At 42.2% G+C, this 20,598-nt stretch overlaps 1 protein-coding gene across 1 annotated transcript in view; it reads left to right on the top strand.

Annotated features, from left to right (window-relative positions):
- Nucleotides 1–20,598, top strand: part of SEMA4G (semaphorin 4G) — a 224,570-nt gene that overhangs the window by 22,669 nt on the left and 181,303 nt on the right. The gene's annotated exons all lie outside the window — the stretch shown is intronic.

The raw sequence follows: 20,598 nt of genomic DNA on the forward strand, positions 1-20,598 counted from the left end.
AAATCGGCCTAAACATTGAATGTGTAATATATCTCTTAACCTGCATAAAAACCTTAAGGCATTGTGCAGTATATATACTGTTAGATTTGCCCGGCTGGGGAACAAATCAAAATGAAAGTTTTAGCCAGTGCCATCTTAAGAGCCTTATAGGCCCCTGAGCAATGCAGTGCACATGGTGGCAATGCAATTGCCACCATGTGTGTGGGGCCCCTGGGCAACCGCCGGGCATGCCCATTGGAAAAGACGGCCCTGGTTTTAGCAGTGCAAAAGATGGATTTTTCTTGTTTAGCTTGAAACCTTTTTACAAAGCAATAATTTAACTCTGCTGAGCGTTTCTAGCTGGGATGATAGCTGGTTTGTTTCACAGCAGACTGCAAGGTGCTTTTATATAATGGCGGAGGTCAGCTCTGGTGGTCAAATGCACTTCTCACAGAGCAGCAGAGCTCTGGAGCTAAGCTTTGTTACACAGCGTTTTGGGAAACAGCAATTTGGTATTACTTTGATATAATTCGTCCACCAACTGGTGCAATGATTGAATGTTTTACTGCCCAAGAGAATATTCCGCACATTTTCCCCAGATATGGGATAAAAAAAGAATAAACCAGGAGTCAAATATTCCTGTTAAAAAACCAACACATTTACTGAAATGTAACTTTTTTTAAATGCAATTTTGCAGATAAAGTTCTTTTTGATTTTTTTTTTTTTTGATTGGCCTGCTGTGACTTGTGTGGACATCTTCTTGCCAACTGATCTCAGATGGTGGACTGACTGTAATTTTTTTTCTAGTGGTAAAAATTAAAATGTTTTCTGCAGTGCACCACTTAGGAAGAGAGTGTCTTTAAATGGTGTAAAGAGAACCTATTCGTAGGTGGTTCATTGCAGCAATCACGTACCTTTTGTCATACAAAAACTATACATTTTAAAATCCAAAAAATCAACCACTTTATTTAAACCTTAAGATCTAAATAGTTTAACCACTTCAATATAAGACCCTTGTACCCCCTTCCTGTCTAAACCAATTTTCAGCTTTCAGTGCTCTCACACTTTGACAGTTACTAATGGAACACTGTACCCAATCAACATTTTTATCATTTTTTTCACACACACAGAGCTTTCTTATGGAGGTATTTAATCACCACTGGGTTTTTAAAAAAAAATAAATAATTTTGCAAGTAATTTTTGTTTGCTAGCAAGTAATTTTTGTTCATAAATTTGGGCCCAAATGTATACTGCTACAGATATTTGGTAAAAATAACCCAAATTAGTGGATACTCTTTAGTCTGTGTGAAAGTTAAAGGGTCTACAAGCTTTGGTGCCAATCTTAAAAAATGAATAACACCTGATGTACTGATGGCCTAATTTCTTTAGTTTTTGGAAAGTAGACATTCCAAGGCATTTAGTAAGAAACATGAGTTTTTTGAAGTTGTACTTTTTTTCCCCACAATTCTTGGAAAAATAAAGAAATACATTTTTGTTTACACACAATTGTCGTAAGTTTTTTCTTACACACAGCATATGCATACTTTACTTGCAATTACATCCCAGAATAGAAAGATATATTAATCCTCAGTCTCCCGCCCAAACTGTGTGATTAACTCTGCGCTCTAGGATGCACCAGCACCCAACTGGTCAAAAATAATAATATTAAAGCTGCTACTTACAACAAATATGGAAATATTTGATAACAATGTAGAGAAATGATAGTAGCGCTGGAACAATCTAAAAAGGTCCCTAAGACTATGAATGTCCGCCACACTGTTAGTGTGGTTGATGTCAGTCCTCACAGTCTCTAATCAAATAGTCCCATAGGTCTAATGGTGGATAAAATTACACATCAATCTCCTTTTCCCCAATCTTCAGTCACCATGAAGTACTCGTATATGGATAACGACAGTTCTTAGGTATATGATAGGGATACACCAAAACTTTGTGTTATCTGATAGGGTCACCACAGGTCCACCACCAAGTGCAAGGGGAAGTAAGAAGTGGCCACTCACCGGATGCACATGCTCACTTATTTTAATAAATGAGCTCACTTCGCATGTTAATAACAAATCCCAATGTAGCCATAGGACAGGTCAGAAGTAAGCAAACGGTCTTTATACTCCAATGCAGTGGCACTCTTTTCACTGTTTCTCCCAAGTGTCATGGAAAACAAAAGCCTTTAAGCTTAAGCCTTTATTAAACAAAATGCTCATACATTGCACTCACTTGTAGTGTAGTAAAAACACGCTCATCACATAGTATAAAGCAGTATCAGGGCCTCCATTCCCACTTCAACATGACTCCACGTCAAATCAGGTAGTCCCGGAAGTCCTTCAACTGTTGTAATCCACAATAGGGTACGTCGTCTGGCCACGCCCCGACGCGTTTCGTCACTTCCTGACTTCAACTGGGGGCGCGGCCAGAACAGCGAACCCTTCCTCTTTATGCTCCGCATTGACAGCGCCGGAGCCAATAGCACAGCAAACGGGTCAACCGGAAGGACCTTATGTCGACTTCGTCGAGTTTGGCGAGTTCACCCGGAAGCTGGTCTCCCACCACCTCTGCTGACACCCAATCGTGAGGGAGCTCCTCCCGTTAGTCACAACAAACAGACTTATCCCATCCAAACATGTAGTCTGAGCGGGTGACCCGTTAACTGTGCACGAACGAACTCTGCTGATGCTAGTTACTACAAGTCATTGGCTCGATAAGCAGTGTTACATACATCTACACACTGACTTATTGCCTATGCTAGACCGAGCCCTCCTGATAATGATTAGTGACTCGATCTGCACTATGCCATACATCAGCAGAGTAAATCTCTCCGGTAACACATCAATGTGCAAAGTACACATGTGCAAGCCGGCACAATGACATGAACCACATAAAATGAAACATATTAAAATATGACATATTGAAATGTAAAATACATTTAAAATCATATACTCACATGGTTAAAAATATGGTCAAAAAATATTATATATTCAAACCACAAATTTAAAAATCTCTAGGTATATATAATATAAAATTAAAATATAAAAATAGATATGTATACCACAAACTTAAAATAGCAGCTAATACTGCAAATAACTGATGCCAGAAATAGGGATAAAAATAGTCTCAACGCAGGGTAGATGGTTAAAACTAGGTGTCACTGATGAAACAATTGATGTCTAATTCAATGTTTAAACCCACAGGCGCAAGGGATTGGGTCAGAAAGATCCATTTCGTCTCGCATTTTGAGAGCTCTCTGACCCAATTTGCCCCTCGCCAAGGTGGAGTGACTCGTTCGATACCCCAGAACATTAGTTCACTTGGATCTCTCTGGTGGTGTTGTCTAAAGTGGGCTGGCACATTATGTTCCCGTTTCCCATTGATAATATTGGTAATGTGCTCCCCAACTCGGATCTTCAAGGTTCGTTTGGTTCTCCCTATGTAAACTAATTTACATGGGCACATAAGGCCATATACAACGTGAGTAGTGTCACACGTGATAAGGGATTTGATCTTAAATGTCTTCTCAATGGCAGGGACATAAAACGAATCACGTCTTCTCAAGTTGGACGGGGCTAAAGAACAAGCCCTACACCTCCCACATGTAAAGGACCCTTTCAGGTCAGGGAAAAAGGTGATTTTAGGTGGGTCAATCACTTTTTTAACCACCCGATCCCCAAAGTTAGGGGCTCTACGATAGATAAATGATGGATTATTGGGTAAGGCTGGGCCAAGGGTTTTGTCCATCAGCAGGATCGGCCAGTGCTGTTTGAAGATACCCTCTACCTTCTTGTAGTCATTGGAATAGTCTGAAAGGAAACTCCACTGTTTGCGATCATTCTCTGGATCTCTGTCTCTAATTCTAGGATTCAGAGGTCTCGGTGCTTCCAAAATGTTAGTGATTTCCTTATCCAGCACCACTTCTTCATAGCCCTTGGCAACAAAGCGTTCCTTCAGAATTTTAACCTGGTCGCAGTAATCGTTGGTAGATGTACAATTTCGTCTCACACGTAAAAATTGGCCTCTGGGAATATTCTTAAGCCAGTTGGGGTGATGTCCACTCTGGATAGCAAGGTAGCTATTCCTATCCGTGGATTTAAAAAATACCTTAGTTGTCAAGGAATTCCCTTCCCTCCTGATAGTGACATCTAAGAAGTGGATTTCACTCTGGCTATAATTATATTCCAACTTTATATTGTTCTGATTGTTGTTCAGATGTTGCATAAAGGTCATAAGATTTTGTTCAGATCCTTCCCAGATAAAGATGATGTCATCTATGAAGCGGCGGTAGTATCTCAGCTCTGGTCTGCTCTGGTCCGCCACGCCAGTTCTCTGGGCAAAGAAACTGCCTTGAATTGGGCTATGTGTCAAAGAGATGATCTGCCATGGGAACAAAAGGTCTTTATAAGAAGAGCCCTGGATTTCTGCTTAGGCCATAACTATTTTTGGTACGGCAACAGTTTCTTTGCCCAGAGAACTGGCGTGGCGATGGGCGCCAAGTTTGCCCCCAGTCTTGCCAATATTTTTATGGCAGAGTGGGAGGACAAATTTGTGTTCAACACCAGCAGACCAGAGCTGAGATACTACCGCCGCTTCATAGATGACATCATCTTTATCTGGGAAGGATCTGAACAAAATCTTATGACCTTTATGCAACATCTGAACAACAATCAGAACAATATAAAGTTGGAATATAATTATAGCCAGAGTGAAATCCACTTCTTAGATGTCACTATCAGGAGGGAAGGGAATTCCTTGACAACTAAGGTATTTTTTAAATCCACGGATAGGAATAGCTACCTTGCTATCCAGAGTGGACATCACCCCAACTGGCTTAAGAATATTCCCAGAGGCCAATTTTTACGTGTGAGACGAAATTGTACATCTACCAACGATTACTGCGACCAGGTTAAAATTCTGAAGGAACGCTTTGTTGCCAAGGGCTATGAAGAAGTGGTGCTGGATAAGGAAATCACTAACATTTTGGAAGCACCGAGACCTCTGAATCCTAGAATTAGAGACAGAGATCCAGAGAATGATCGCAAATAGTGGAGTTTCCTTTCAGACTATTCCAATGACTACAAGAAGGTAGAGGGTATCTTCAAACAGCACTGGCCGATCCTGCTGATGGACAAAACCCTTGGCCCAGCCTTACCCAATAATCCATCATTTATCTATCGTAGAGCCCCTAACTTTGGGGATCGGGTGGTTAAAAAAGTGATTGACCCACCTAAAATCACCTTTTTCCCTGACCTGAAAGGGTCCTTTACATGTGGGAGGTGTAGGGCTTGTTCTTTAGCCCCGTCCAACTTGAGAAGACGTGATTCGTTTTATGTCCCTGCCATTGAGAAGACATTTAAGATCAAATCCCTTATCACGTGTGACACTACTCACGTTGTATATGGCCTTATGTGCCCATGTAAATTAGTTTACATAGGGAGAACCAAACGAACCTTGAAGATCCGAGTTGGGGAGCACATTACCAATATTATCAATGGGAAACGGGAACATAATGTGCCAGCCCACTTTAGACAACACCACCAGAGAGATCCAAGTGAACTAATGTTCTGGGGTATCGAACGAGTCACTCCACCTTGGCGAGGGGCAAATTGGGTCAGAGAGCTCTCAAAATGCGAGACGAAATGGATCTTTCTGACCCAATCCCTTGCGCCTGTGGGTTTAAACATTGAATTAGACATCAATTGTTTCATCAGTGACACCTAGTTTTAACCATCTACCCTGCGTTGAGACTATTTTTATCCCTATTTCTGGCATCAGTTATTTGCAGTATTAGCTGCTATTTTAAGTTTGTGGTATACATATCTATTTTTATATTTTAATTTTATATTATATATACCTAGAGATTTTTAAATTTGTGGTTTGAATATATAATATTTTTTGACCATATTTTTAACCATGTGAGTATATGATTTTAAATGTATTTTACATTTCAATATGTCATATTTTAATATGTTTCATTTTATGTGGTTCATGTCATTGTGCCGGCTTGCACATGTGTACTTTGCACATTGATGTGTTACCGGAGAGATTTACTCTGCTGATGTATGGCATAGTGCAGATCGAGTCACTAATCATTATCAGGAGGGCTCGGTCTAGCATAGGCAATAAGTCAGTGTGTAGATGTATGTAACACTGCTTATCGAGCCAATGACTTGTAGTAACTAGCATCAGCAGAGTTCGTTCGTGCACAGTTAACGGGTCACCCGCTCAGACTACATGTTTGGATGGGATAAGTCTGTTTGTTGTGACTAACGGGAGGAGCTCCCTCACGATTGGGTGTCAGCAGAGGTGGTGGGAGACCAGCTTCCGGGTGAACTCGCCAAACTTTGTTTACCTTCCGGCGGAAGTCGACATAAGGTCCTTCCGGTTGACCCGTTTGCTGTGCTATTGGCTCCGGCGCTGTCAATGCGGAGCATAAAGAGGAAGGGTTCGCTGTTCTGGCCGCGCCCCCAGTTGAAGTCAGGAAGTGACGAAACGCGTCGGGGCGTGGCCAGACGACGTACCCTATTGTGGATTACAACAGTTGAAGGACTTCCGGGACTACCTGATTTGACGTGGAGTCATGTTGAAGTGGGAATGGAGGCCCTGATACTGCTTTATACTATGTGATGAGCGTGTTTTTACTACACTACAAGTGAGTGCAATGTATGAGCATTTTGTTTAATAAAGGCTATCAGACATATTGCACTAGGGAAGCTATCTCTTTTGTTTTCCATGACACTTGGGAGAAACAGTGAAAAGAGTGCCACTGCATTGGAGTATAAAGACCGTTTGCTTACTTCTGACCTGTCCTATGGCTACATTGGGATTTGTTATTAACATGCGAAGTGAGCTCATTTATGAGAATAAGTGAGCATGTGCATCTGGTGAGTGGCCACTTCTTACTTCCCCTTGCACTTGGTGGTGGACCTGTGGTGACCCTATCAGATAACACGAAGTTTTGGTGTATCCCTATCATATACCTAAGAACTGTCGTTATCCATATACGAGTACTTCATGGTGACTGAAGATTGGGGAAAAGGAGATTGATGTGTAATTTTATCCACCATTAGACCTATGGGACTATTTGATTAGAGACTGTGAGGACTGACATCAACCACACTAACAGTGTGGCGGACATTCATAGTCTTAGGGACCTTTTTAGATTGTTCCAGCGCTACTATCATTTCTCTACATCCCAGAATACATTCTGCTACTCCGGAGTATGGCGATACCACATGTGAGACTTTTTTTCTCAGCCTGGCCACATACAGGGGCCCAACATGCAAGGAGCACCGTCAGGTGTTCTAGGAACATAAATTACACGTCTAATTTCCTAATGATCAATCACATTTTTGAATGCCCTGGAGCACCATGGCCGTGGAATTACCCACAAAATGACCCCATTTTTGAAAGCAAACACCCCAACATATATTCTATGAGGCATTATGAGTCTTTTGAGCATGTCATTTTCTTTCCCACAAGTTTTTGGAAAACGTGAAAAGAAAATGAAAACTCCTTTTTTTTTTTTTTTTTTTCTTTTTCTTTTTCTTTTTTTTACACAAAGTTGTCAATTCATAATTTTTCTAACACATAGCATGTACATAGCAAAAATTACACCCCAAAACACATTTTTCTACTCGTACTGAGTATTGGGATACCACATGTGAGTATTTTACACAGCCTGGATACGTACGGAGGCCCAACATCCAAGTAGCACCTTCAGGTATTCTAGGAGCATAAATTGCATATCAAATTTCATTACTACCTATCACGCTTTGGAAGGCCCTGGAACACTAGGACAATGAAAACACCCACAAAATGATCCCATTTTGGAAAGCATACACCCCAACATACAATCTATGAGGCTGCAGATAGGTATCCAGGTACTCGGGTACTGGGATGGGTTGCAGGCAGGTATTCAGATGGGCTGCAGATGGGTACTCGGGTACTCTGATGGGCTGGAGACAGGTACTTGGGTACTCTGATGGGCTGGAGACAAGTGCTCTGGCATTCTAATGGGCTGGGGACGGGTACTCGGGTACTCTGGGCTGGGGACGGGTACTCGGGTACTCTGGGCTGGGGACAGGTACTCGGGTACTCTGGGCTGGGGACAGGTACTCGGGTACTCTGGGCTGGGGACAGGTACTTGGGTACTCTGGGCTGGGGACAGGTACTTGGGTGTTCTGGGCTGGGGACAGGTACTTGGGTGTTCTGGGCTGGGGACAGGTACTCTGATGGGCTGGGGACAGGTACACGAAGAGAAGAAATGTAATCAGCACACCAAGAATTCCTCAAACAGGTCCAAAGCCTTATTCCATGCTCACATGTAAAAGGGGAGCAATGTTTTGGAGCCACGGAGGGCCCCTTCATCAGGCAAGGGACGATCACTTGATGAAGGGGCCCTGTGTGGCTCTGTAACGTTGCTACATATTTATCATGTAACCATGGAAAAAAGCTTTGGACCCTTTCAAGGAATACTTGGTGTACTGATGACATTTCTTTACTTTGAGTATCCACTTTTAACAATCTATGGTTTTTACAGCACCCAGCATCACTGAACAGCCGGTTATCTTGAATGTGTGGGGGAATATTGCGTTTGGATTTGACATTTGGCTTCCCTCAATAGCACCCTTGATGGCTACCCACTGTAGAGATTATTAATCTTGGTCCCACCCAGACAGTATTGGGGGACCACATTCATCGATTGGTTTGATCCTGGTATTTACTCTATACCAAATGGCATCTGGTGCCATCCTGCCCCACCACCTCCTCTGCCTCTTACTGATCCCCTCACTGCTGCCACTGATCCCACCACCACCACCACAGGTCTCATACCTATCCCCTCCCCCCAAATCACCTCTTTTGTAGGTGAGGTGGGGATAGGGATGGGATCTGTGGTGGTGGGGAGGATCAGTAAGAGGCAGAGGTGGTGAGGAGGAAGGTGGAGGATGGGATCAGTTGCACTGACATCTGGAAGTTAATCACTTGGTCAGTCAGTTTATTCCCCCTCAGCATTCTTGTGCCTCCAGGGATGCCTCTGTGTCATGGGGTCACTTCGGAGAGGGGAGAGCTCCTCCCCTTCACTCTTTCGGTGTAAGCTTGTCAGCTCACTTTCTTTTTCAGTGTCCATCTCTGCCTCCCCAGGCTTCTAAGATAGACGGGGCCGTCTGGACTCAAGTAAAGTGACAATGCTCAGCCCTCCCTTAGCGACCTGCCTCAACCCCCCCCCCCCAGGCGGAATGAACGGACGGGCAGGCAGGAGGTTGGCACAGCCAAAACAAGCGGGCGGTTGGGCCCCCCTACAGTGGTGAAACTCCGGGGCCCAGTTGCAAATGCAGCTTCTGCAACCCTGGTAGTTCCGCCTCTGATTAAGGCTAAAGAGCAAATTTATGCTTCCCAGACAGTACCAGTCCATTGAGAGTTACACAAAAACTGTTAAACATGATGTCTGTACTGGGATCCGTAAGAGAACTTGTACCAATCTTGGTCCTGCGGAATTATCTGCTTTGAAAACACTAAGGGATTTCAAAAACAATAATCACACCTGCCGATAAAGGCAGAGCAATCATTATGGACTACGCAGAATATAGGGACCATATGTTATTGATGTTGGCAGATACCACAAGCTATGTGCGAATAACCAGTGACCCCACAATCGACACAAGAAATGCCTTAAAATCTCTGGTCGACATTGGTCAATCGAATGGGTGGATCTCTTTGGACACTGCTGAGTTCTTGATGAATGAACATCCACGTCTACCAGTGATCTACGGGTTGCCTAAAATCCACTAGGGTACTAATCCTCAAGTTTTGTCCCCGATTCTGGGTTAGTCACGCAACCTCTGGCACAATGGATTGATTTTAATTTACAGCGCCTGGTTATGAGCTTACCAGCTTATTTCAAGGACACAAGTGATTTTTTTTGGATAAACTAGCAAAATTCTCAACTTTTGACAAGGATTGGCTATTAGCAACTATGGATATTTCATCTCTATACACCAGCTTATCTAATGCGGCCATTTTGGCAGCAGTAAGACATTTTTTCTCCACATCGAATGCCCAGAATTTCCCAGTTGATTTTCTGATCAAATGTCTGCATTTTTGTGGTTGAAATCATTTTTTTGCGTTTGAGGGTAGAAAATATACCCAGATATGAGGTACAGCTATGGGCAGCTCTGATACCCCCTCGTTCGCAAATTTGTTTGTTGGTCACATGGAGGAATGTGACATTTTTACAAAAACTGCTTACTCTGGACATGTTAAATGCTGGTTAAGATACATTGATGATATCTTTTTGATTTGGGATGGTAGTGAATCTAATTTCTCTGCTTTTGTTGATAACTTGAACTGAATTTTCCCTGGTATTGTCTTCAATCCGGAGATTTCTGCTCAGTGTCACCTACCTCATTGTAATGATTAAGAATATGCATGGGTCACACAACACCACAATCTTTACAAAACCAACTGAGAGGAACACCTTGCTTCATTACCAGAGTGCACACCACAAACACCTTTTTAAACAGCCTTCCCATTTCACAGCTTAGGAATCTTGTACATTTGCTCCAGTGACGATGAAAAGAACCGACAACTTGAGATTATGTACAAAAATTTTTGGAACGTGGTTGTCCCACACCTGTACTTCATCAAGCCATGACGAGAGCCACCATGAACAGCCACAAGACCTCGAAAACTGGGACTAGGCCACAGTTTATACATAGGTTCAATTGTGAATCAGAACAAATGCAGCCCCACGGAACCTGTGTTGATGACTGAGTTAAAGAACCCACCACTATTGGTTCACAAACGTAGAAAGTCACCAAGATATCACAAAAACAGGGCTGTTAGAAGCATCATAATTTCAAAGTCTATAATTCTCTAATATGTGGTGAAACTTTTGAACATCCACATAGTGGCAAGCCGTACTACATAAGCAATTATGTTAATTGTAATACATAATATTGTGTATACCATTTTAAAATGTCCATGTTCTGTGGTGTATGTCGGGAAGACGATTGCCCCCTTTAAACTGAGATTTCAAAACACAGGAGTGACATTAGGACTGCCTTTTCCAAGGTAGCAAAGGATCTTCCCATTGACCTCTCCAGACCTGTGGCTGTTGATTTTATTACAAAGAAAACCCAGGTACATGAGCTAGGAGGTATGGTAATTGAGCATGTGGACCGTTCCATTAGGGGTGGTGATCATGACTGTCTCCTCCTACGTAGGGGGGCCGTCTGGATTTACACACTGAATATGTTACAGCCCAAGGGCCTCAACTTGAATTTGTCTTTCACCTGCTTCCTGGAAGAGAGATCATTTTGGTATTTGGTACATTTCAGGATCGCTTGACATTTCAGGATCAGGAGAAGCAAGCGGTGTTTCTTGCTGATACAGCGATACTGGTGCCATCTAGTGGAGGAGGTGGAGGAGGAATGTTAGTGTGGCTGCTGCATCCAACTTCAAGACCTTAGAGAGGAAGCGAGGCTGTGGTTTCACTGATTGTGTATACCTATTACCATCTGGTAAGAGGCTAATTCTTGGTGATTTGCACGTGGTGTTTGGAGATTGGATTTTTCAGCACAAGAATATATAATTGCACCTTATTTATTTCCGTTTGGTAAGGGCGAATTCCACTTGGTGGTGGATACACGTATTATTTGGATACATCATTCTACTCACTTGCATCATAATCTATGGACTTTTATGAACTTTTATGTTTATGCACCCATTGATTTGCACATTGTTGGATATATGTTGTTTATATTCACATACATTGTTGTTTAGCGCACCCCTATACCACACATATCATTTATATTCAAAAAGCACTGAATACCGGGAGCAGCTTCAACACACTATCAGCGCACCCATCCCCCCTTTAAACACATTTCAGGATCGCTTGCCTGCCCTACGTGCCTCCGAAGCGTTGCTACATATTTATTATGTGACCATGGAATAAAGATTTGGACCCTATTGAGGAATCCTTGGTGTGCTGATGACATTTCTTCACTTTGAGTATCCTCGGTTTCCAACCTATAGTCATCATAGCACCCAGCATCACTGAACAGCCGTTTTTCTTGAATGTGTGCGTGGAGAATATTGCGTTTAGATGTGACAGGTACTCGGGTACTCTGATGTGCTGTTGACAGGTCCTCTTTATTACTGGGGGTAATCGGTGTGTTTTACTTTGTACTGTGGGCGGTAACTAGCTTCTACCACAACCTCCAACTCACACAGGTTCAACAAATCTTACAGGTGGAACATGTAACATGTTCCTGAAGGTGAACTTATCCTTTACCCCTTTTTCTGACAAAGCTGTATTTGCTTTTTTTGGCCTAAGGATTACTTGAGCCCCCAAACTTTATGTATTTTCTGAAAGCGGACACCAAAGAGAATAAAATAGCGGTAGTTGCAATTTTTTCTGTCACACAATATTACAGCAAAAGTTAATTTTAGGGAGGCACACAAATTCGAAAAATTACCTCATTTTTTTTTTTTTTTTTAGAAAAAATAAAAGCCAAGCTTACACAAAGTAGAGATACCCAACATGTCAAACCTTAAATTTGCGTGCGCCTGTGAAATAGCGACATACTTCAGTACTCTAAATTTTCCATAGGTGACGCTTAAAAAGCCCCCTATAGGTCATAAGTTTAGCTTTACGAAGGAGGTCTGTTGGTAGAATTATTGCTCTTTATGGCATGTGCGGTGATATGTGACCTGTGTATCGCAATCAATGTTTTCAAGTGTAGGTTTTACACTTCAATGCGCCGAATCACGGGGAGCTCCCATCACAGGTCCATGTGACTCAGCGCATTGAAGTGAAAAAAGGAGATATATCGCTGTTTAGTTGATGTCTGTGACCCCTGTAGGGGTTTTTTCGTCTGCCCCCGTGATCTGGTGCATTAAGGTGGAGAAGGAGATCTACTGCTGTTTGGTGCTTGTGACCCCTGCAGGAGTTTCATCTTCTGGTGAGTGTGGACCTGTAAAAGGGGGGAGCACGAGTGGACCCATCTTCATGGTATATCTGCATTGGCTTTAGTACTTGTCACTTTGTATAGACCTATGACATTTTTTTGGGATCAGTTTATATTTTATATGTTGTTTTTTTGCATTCCTTTGCACTGAGAGCACTTTCTATATGACATCACGTTCTGCCATATTTTCATGAGATATATTGCTTATTGATTTCTTTTGCACTTTATTTGCACTAAGAGCACTTAATTTTGTATATTATATTATGTATTGTATACACATCACTTACATTACCACACATTAAGCATTAGCACTTTATTTAAATGATACATATATAGCTTTTCTCAGACAGTGCCACCTATCCCTCCATTTTATTTCCATTTCTTTTCATATCCCTTTTTAGGGATATGTGAGGTAGGCTGCAGCCTTGTCAAACCTATCCTAGCTTGGAAAGTATCCATTTTTTTACCAGGGATCCAAAACCTGGTAAAGACCGCACTGGAATCCTGAGCTGGTAAGTGCCTGTTTTCTAAAAAGTCAGCAGCTGCAGTATTTGTAGCTGTTTATTATTTATTTTTATTCTTTTAACATAAGTGAAATTCCTCTTTAGGAATTTTACATTACTTGTAACTACAAGCAGAAGGAGTAGATTGGGGAGACAATGGAAACGCTAGTAACTACTAATATTTTAAAGAAGTTTCCACCTGATGACAGAGTCTCTTTAAAAGTTATTCTGGAACACAAATGGATTAGGAAATATCAGTTTACAATGTCAGGCAGATATTTATAAATCACTTATGCCCCAACAACCTACCCTGGAGCAGTATACTGTAAACATAGTAAATAATACCCTGCAAAACAATGATGAATTATCTAAAAAAAATAAAATGAGGTCTATTGTGGTTATTAAGCTGAACTGATGATTGCAGTTCGGACATGCTTCCAGATGACTGTATATACAGATATTATACAAGTGCCAGACAAAAAGTGCCAATTCCACTCTGAACAAAGAAATATGTATGGTAAAAGCTCCAAGATTGTGAAAGCAGAGGAAGAGAACCTTGTTCTCTGATTAGGATTGGAAATTCCGGACCTTGCTTAATACAATGAACCATTTTCAGAGTCAATGACTTGTAGGAAAAGTTTTCTAAACTGTACAGACCCCTTGAAACATTGCAGCACACTTCCTGGCGGGTGATGATGTCTAGACAAGTCTGCCCACAACCTCCATAGATGTATATCTGCGGCGTGACATCCAGGGCACTGCTGCCTCTTATGGTAAATCTCAGGAGATTTGATGATGTCACCATTGTGCTTTTCACTTTATTCCACATTAACAGAACACTGTGATATAAGATCTAAATACCATTCATGAAGTGATATAAAGATAGAAAAAAACTTAAAAAGAAATCCACCCAGTCTCAGTGCTAAAAAAAACAAAAAAAAATCCACCAATTGTCATTCATCCCTGCATGGATATTTATAAGCCAGCTCCATCAGGTCTCTGTATATTTACCCCTCACCTCCCTTTTTCTGAAAATCTGCACAATGACCCCTTCATCTCCATCCTCCCACTGTACATGCACGGTATCTAGTGTTCCATTACTAAGCTTCATGTTTTAATCCCCTTAATGCCAACATATTTCTTCCTTTCAGAAAATTGTAGAAAAAAATTATATTTCCTTGGGGTGTCAAAAAACTTCCCAGATTCCCATGCCTTCCATTCTCATGGTTAGCATGAGTTCAATATATCAACAAATCATCTCTCTCCTCATTTGAGTAATGTGGTATTCCTCCGCAAGGCCGAATGGCCGAATCCCATATAAAAGTGAAATAAGTTGCCTCTTATCATAACCAACAATGCAAATGAAAGGCGTGGGAATCTGGTGAGTTATTTTCTATTGGGAGAGGGATCACCTGTACCCAGGAGGTGGATTTGTTTCTTTGGAAGACACCTAAATCAGGAAAGCACCACTGGTAATAATATACACTATTGGCTACAGTCAGAAGGTATTCTTTAGTGTGACAGAGAAAAGTGAAAGCTGGATGCTACCTGCAGCCATTCTTTGAATTGTGTTATGCTGTGATTGGTCACAGCAATCACATGGTACAGAGCCATCAGTGCATTCACAGTACAGAATCTGTGTGGGTGTTAGAGCACACAGGAGCACTTAAAAAGAAATGTAAAAACGTTCTCTTCAGGAATGCACCGTCCCAACTGCTTAGGTATAACAAGTATGGACTGCACAGGAATGCCACAAATATGCTTTCATTGCTGTGACACAAGAGAGAGAGTCTAACACCACACTCAGCACAGTCCTTTTTTAAAAATGAAAAACTTCATTACGTATGCCTTTTAGCCTATCTTAAAGAAGAACTTCATAAAATAGTCAGTGACTGCTTAGCAATAAATTCAGGTCAGAAGTATGTAACCGAAAATGTAGCATATTGAGTGTAGTGGTCAGGAGTCTGTCATAGGTAGCCCAGCATATGGAGTGCAGTGGCCAGAAATATTAAATGTACAACAGACATATGCAATTTAATATGTAGCATAAAGGTCAGGGGTATGCCATACATTGTACAGTCAAGTGTACAAAGTGCACAGGAAGGCATAATGCGCAGAGTGAAGGGCCCAGGACTAAGTACCACACAGGCCAATGTAGAAAAATTACCCCCCACCCAAAAAGGCCTGAATATACTGATATTTTTTTTTACTCTTTAGTCTTATTCAAGGCCATTGCATTTTGGAATGTTAGATTTATAGGCCTGAATATGAAAAGAGAAAAATTGTTGTTGCAAATAGCAACCGGTCCGAATAATTTGTTTTGCTGTTAGTTCTATACTGCAGAAAGGATGTTTGGAAGATGATTGGTTGCTAAGGGCAACAAAGTTTTTTGCCTTTTTTGTTTTTAATTTCATAATACTTTTCAGACGCCTTGGCTTAGGGGAAAAAGTCAGTCTTATTGTTTACCTAATATTTTAACACACAGCAATAGATCTGGGTTTTTGACTTGTGCGGTTTCTAAGCATTGGACTTTATTAAATGAGTTCTTTTTCAAATGCATCTTTCAAAGTTGTATATAAAATTATTTTCTAAAAATCACAATGCCATCCCACACAGTCTACAATTTTATACGCAGAGTTACTTTCTAGTTGATGACAAAATATAGACCTAAAACTGAGAACCGATTTAAAGCTTGTGCATCTATCAAAAAGGTACAGCAACTTGTCAACAGACGTGTTCATTGTTTTCTTTCTATTTCTGCATAAAGTAAAAACTATTGTCATTCTACATCTGTCCTGCCTACAGTTGTTGATGAGCACTGGAACAGAGCCCCATTCTATTATTGCAGTTGCAGCCCTTACAGTGTAACAATTGACAATTGTAGAATATGATGTGGGTTGCAGACCTGGTGCTGAATCTCCCACAAGTCACGTAATGCCGTGTCCCATGACAGTCCCACGTAATATACATAATTACATGTGTAGACACAGTTCTCCTATGCCCAGGGATAGATCAGTCCAGGAGTGCAGGATGTGACCATGGTTTGATTTGCTGACCAGCTGAATTTTAAAGAGGAACTGTAGCAAGATTTTGTTTGTGTTTGGGAAGAGTGGTGAACCTCTTTTTGCTGCTGTTTGTGTTTCTGTTTAGAAGACACTGTCTGCCCTCACTTCTGTTCTGGAAACTGGCACAACTAAATTACAAGAAAACAACAAAAGAAGGGTGCACCGACCTTGTGCATTACCACTTAAAAGTTTATTAAAATCAAAGAAGGGTAGCGTACAATATACTCACAAACGTAGCATATGAACAAGCATATAGGAAATGGGCACCGCTCTCTTCCAGGACACTTCTCTACTGCTGGATAGCCTGATGTGGCTTACGCGTTTCGAGGGAGGACCCTCTTCCTCAGAGCCAAAATCGTCACTTCTCTATCCAGCAGTAGAGAAGTGTCCTGGAAGCGAGCGGTGCCCATTTCCTATATGCTTGTTCATATGCTACGCTTGTGAGTATATTGTACGCTACCCTTCTTTGATTTTAATAAACTTTTAAGTGGTAATGCACAAGGTCGGTGCGCCCTTCTCTTGTTGTTTTTCTTGTAGTGCCTTTTGGATACCCTTGGTCCTGAGGGGGGCAGCAAGACCACTTCTTTTGTGTCATAAAACCACCTAGAAGATTCACCTTCCCGCATACCACTTGAGCACAGGAGAGATATTGTTGTTTTTTGGAAAACAACTAAATTACAGCAAGCATACAAGATGGCAATATTTGTTTCTTCTTAGCTGTACTTCAGGCAAATGGTAAATAGACAGACAACTTTGATAGTACAATCATTTATTAATCAGTATCTCAGAAAATTAGAATATTACATATGACCAATAAAAAGGATTTTTAATACAGAAATGTTGGCTGAAAAGTATGTCCATGTACAGTACAGTATGAACTCAATACTTGGGCTCCTTTTGAATGAATTACTGCATCAATGTGGTGTTGCATGGAGGCGATCAGCCTGTGGCACTGCTGAGGTGGTATTGAAGCAAAGGTTGCTTTGATAGCGGCCTTCATTTCATCTGCTTTGTTTGATCTGGTGTCTCATCTTCCTCTTGATAATACCCCACCGATTCTCTATGGGGTTTAAGTTAGGCAAGTTTGTTGGCCAATCAAACACAGTGATACCATGATCATTAAACCAGGTATTGGTACTTTTGGCAGTATGGGCAGGTGCCAAGTCCTGCTGGAAAATAAAATCAGCATCTCCATAAAGCTGGTCAGCAGAGGGAAACATGAAGTGCTCTAGAATTTCCTGGTAGAGGGCTGTGCTGACTTTGGACTTGATAAAATCAAAACGCAGTGGGCCAACACCAGCAGATGACATGGCTCCCCAAATCATCACTGACTGTGGAAACTTCACACTGGACCTCATGCAACTTGGATTCTGTGCCCCTCCATTCTTCCTTTTAGTCTCTGGGACCTTGAATTCCAAATGAAATGCCAAATTTACTTTCATCAAAAAGAGGACTTTGGACCACTGAGCAACAGTCCAGTCCTTTTGCTCCTTCGCCCTGGTAAGACGTTTCTGACGTTGTCTCTGGTTCAGGAATGCGACACAAGGAATGCGACAGTTGTAGCCCATGTCCTGGATACGTCTGTGTGTGGGGGCTCTTGAAACACTGACACCAGCCGCAATCTGCTCCTTGTGAATCTCCCCCCCAAATTCTTGAAGGGCCTTTGCGTCACAATCCTCTCAAGGTGGTGGTTATCCCTGTTGCTTGTGCACCTTTTTCTACCACACTTTTTCCTTCCACTCAACTTTTCATTATGCTTGGATACAGTACTCTATGAACAGGCAGCTTCTTTAGCAATGATCTTTTGTTACTTGCCCTCCTTGTGAAAGGTGTCAGTGACTGTCTTCTGGACAATTGTTAAGTCAGCAGTCTCCCCAATGATTGTGTAACCTGACCCAAACTGAGAGACCATTTAAAGCAGTGGTTCTTAACTCCTGTGTTCAGGACCCACTAACAGGCCAGGTTTGCAAGATGACTGAAATAAATCACAGGTGATATAATTTGCTGCTCAGTGATTGCAGTATTATAGTCTGCATCTCCCCAAGATAATACCTAAAATCTGGCCTGTTAGTGGGTCTTGAGGACCGGAAGTTGAGAACCACTGATTTAAGGGCTCAGGAAACGTTTACTGGGGTTTTAGGTTAATTAGCTGATTAGAGTGTGACACCATGAGTCTACAGTTTTAAACTTTTTCACAATATTAACATTTTCTGAGATACTGGGTTTTGCGTTTTCACTAGCTGTAAGCCATAATCAAAATTAAGGGTACATTCACACCTGAGCATACCGTTTTCGATCGTTTTTTACAGCGATTTTTACCACAATTTTTACCGCGATTTACAGGCGTTTTTTGTGCAGGCGTTATTAGATTGAATAGAGACCAATGGAAAACGCCTGTAATCTGCCCAAAAAGAAGCTCATGTACTTTTTTGAGCGTTGGGCGTTTTTGCTCACAGCGTCAAAACGCTCAGATGTGAACAGGGGCCATTGAAATGAATAGGATTTGTCTTGTTGGGCGTTTTGAGAGCTGATCCTAGAGCAGAAAAACTCCCCAAAAACGCCCCAAAACGCCTACATGTGAACAGAGCCTAAAAGAAATGCTTGCAATATCTCACACTGTGTGTAATAAATCTATATAATCTAAGAGTTTCACTTTTTGAATTGAATTACTGAAATTAACTTTGATGACATTCTAATTTTTTGAGATGCACCTGTATAAAGAGTAAGCAGACTACGTAACAACAATGCTTTACCAATAATGTCGTACTAGGTGTATAGATAAACTTATACAATAGATACAAACCTCCATGTCATATCACATCAAACCAGTGCTGTATTTTGGCCTAGGCCAACAAGGCCCAGGCCTAGGGCGGCACTTTGCAGGGGGGCAGCAAAGAAACTGCCCCCCCTCCACCTGAGTCTTTATTGGCCGATGGTTGCTAGAGCCACCTCTCTCATTCCCCCCTCTCTCTCTCTCATCCCCCCCTCTCTCTCTCTCTCTCTCTCTCACCCCTCGTCTCTCACCCCTCTTCTCTCACCCCCTCTCTCTCTCACCCCTCTTCTCTCTCTCTCCCTCTCGCTCTCTCATCCCCCCTCTCGCTCTCTCATCCCCCCTCTCTCTCTCGCTCTCTCATCCCCCCTCTCGCTCTCTCATCCCCCCTCTCGCTCTCTCTCTCTCATCCCCCCTCCTCTCTCTCTCTCTCTCTCACCCCTCCTCTCTCTCTCACCCCTCCTCTCTCTCTCACCCCTCCTCTCTCTCTCACCCCTCCTCTCTCTCACTCTCTCACCCCTCCTCTCTCTCTCTCTCACCCCTCCTCTCTCTCACCCCTCCTCTCTCTCACTCTCTCACCCCTCCTCTCTCTCACTCTCTCACCCCTCCTCTCTCTCACTCTCTCACCCCTCCTCTCTCTCACTCTCTCACCCCTCCTCTCTCTCACTCTCTCACCCCTCCTCTCTCACTCTCTCACCCCTCCTCTCTCACTCTCTCACCCCTCCTCTCTCTCATCCCCCTCTCACTCTCTCTCATCCCCCCTTTCTTGCTCTTTCACCCCCCCCTCTCTCTCAACCCCCCCTCACCCATCCCCCCTCTCTCTCTCCCTCACCCACCCCCTATCGTGAGATCTCAGGGGTTCATGCTGGGACTTGTAGACCTTCAATTTTGGAGGGAGCCACATCCATTAAAAAAGGAGTGGGGCAAAGTTACATAGGTGGGGGAGGGGGGGTGCCCAATTCTAGTCTTGCCTAGGGCAGCACAAAACCAAAATACACCACTGCATCAAACATAATACGCCATAGGTATTTGCTCCACTGCAAATTCCATCTAACAAAATTACATGTGTGTGTATACTGTAGGTACAGTGAGGACCACTTAGTTATTTGTAAATGATCACCTTGTAAAACAGCCCATTTAGTTTAAAATATAAATGAAATGCAAAACATTTGTGCATACATATAAAAAAAAAAACAATTTAAATACCTCTCCCCCCCTCTTCTTCTTTTTTTTTTTTTTTTTTTTTTTTACAAGTAATCCCATTCCCTCAGTAAGAGTGAGCCAAGGAAAAAACTTCAGTTACAGCG

The sequence above is a fragment of the Pelophylax lessonae genome, assembly GCF_965119305.1.
Source record: "Pelophylax lessonae genome assembly, chromosome: 9".
In the NCBI taxonomy this organism is placed as follows: domain Eukaryota; kingdom Metazoa; phylum Chordata; class Amphibia; order Anura; family Ranidae; genus Pelophylax; species Pelophylax lessonae.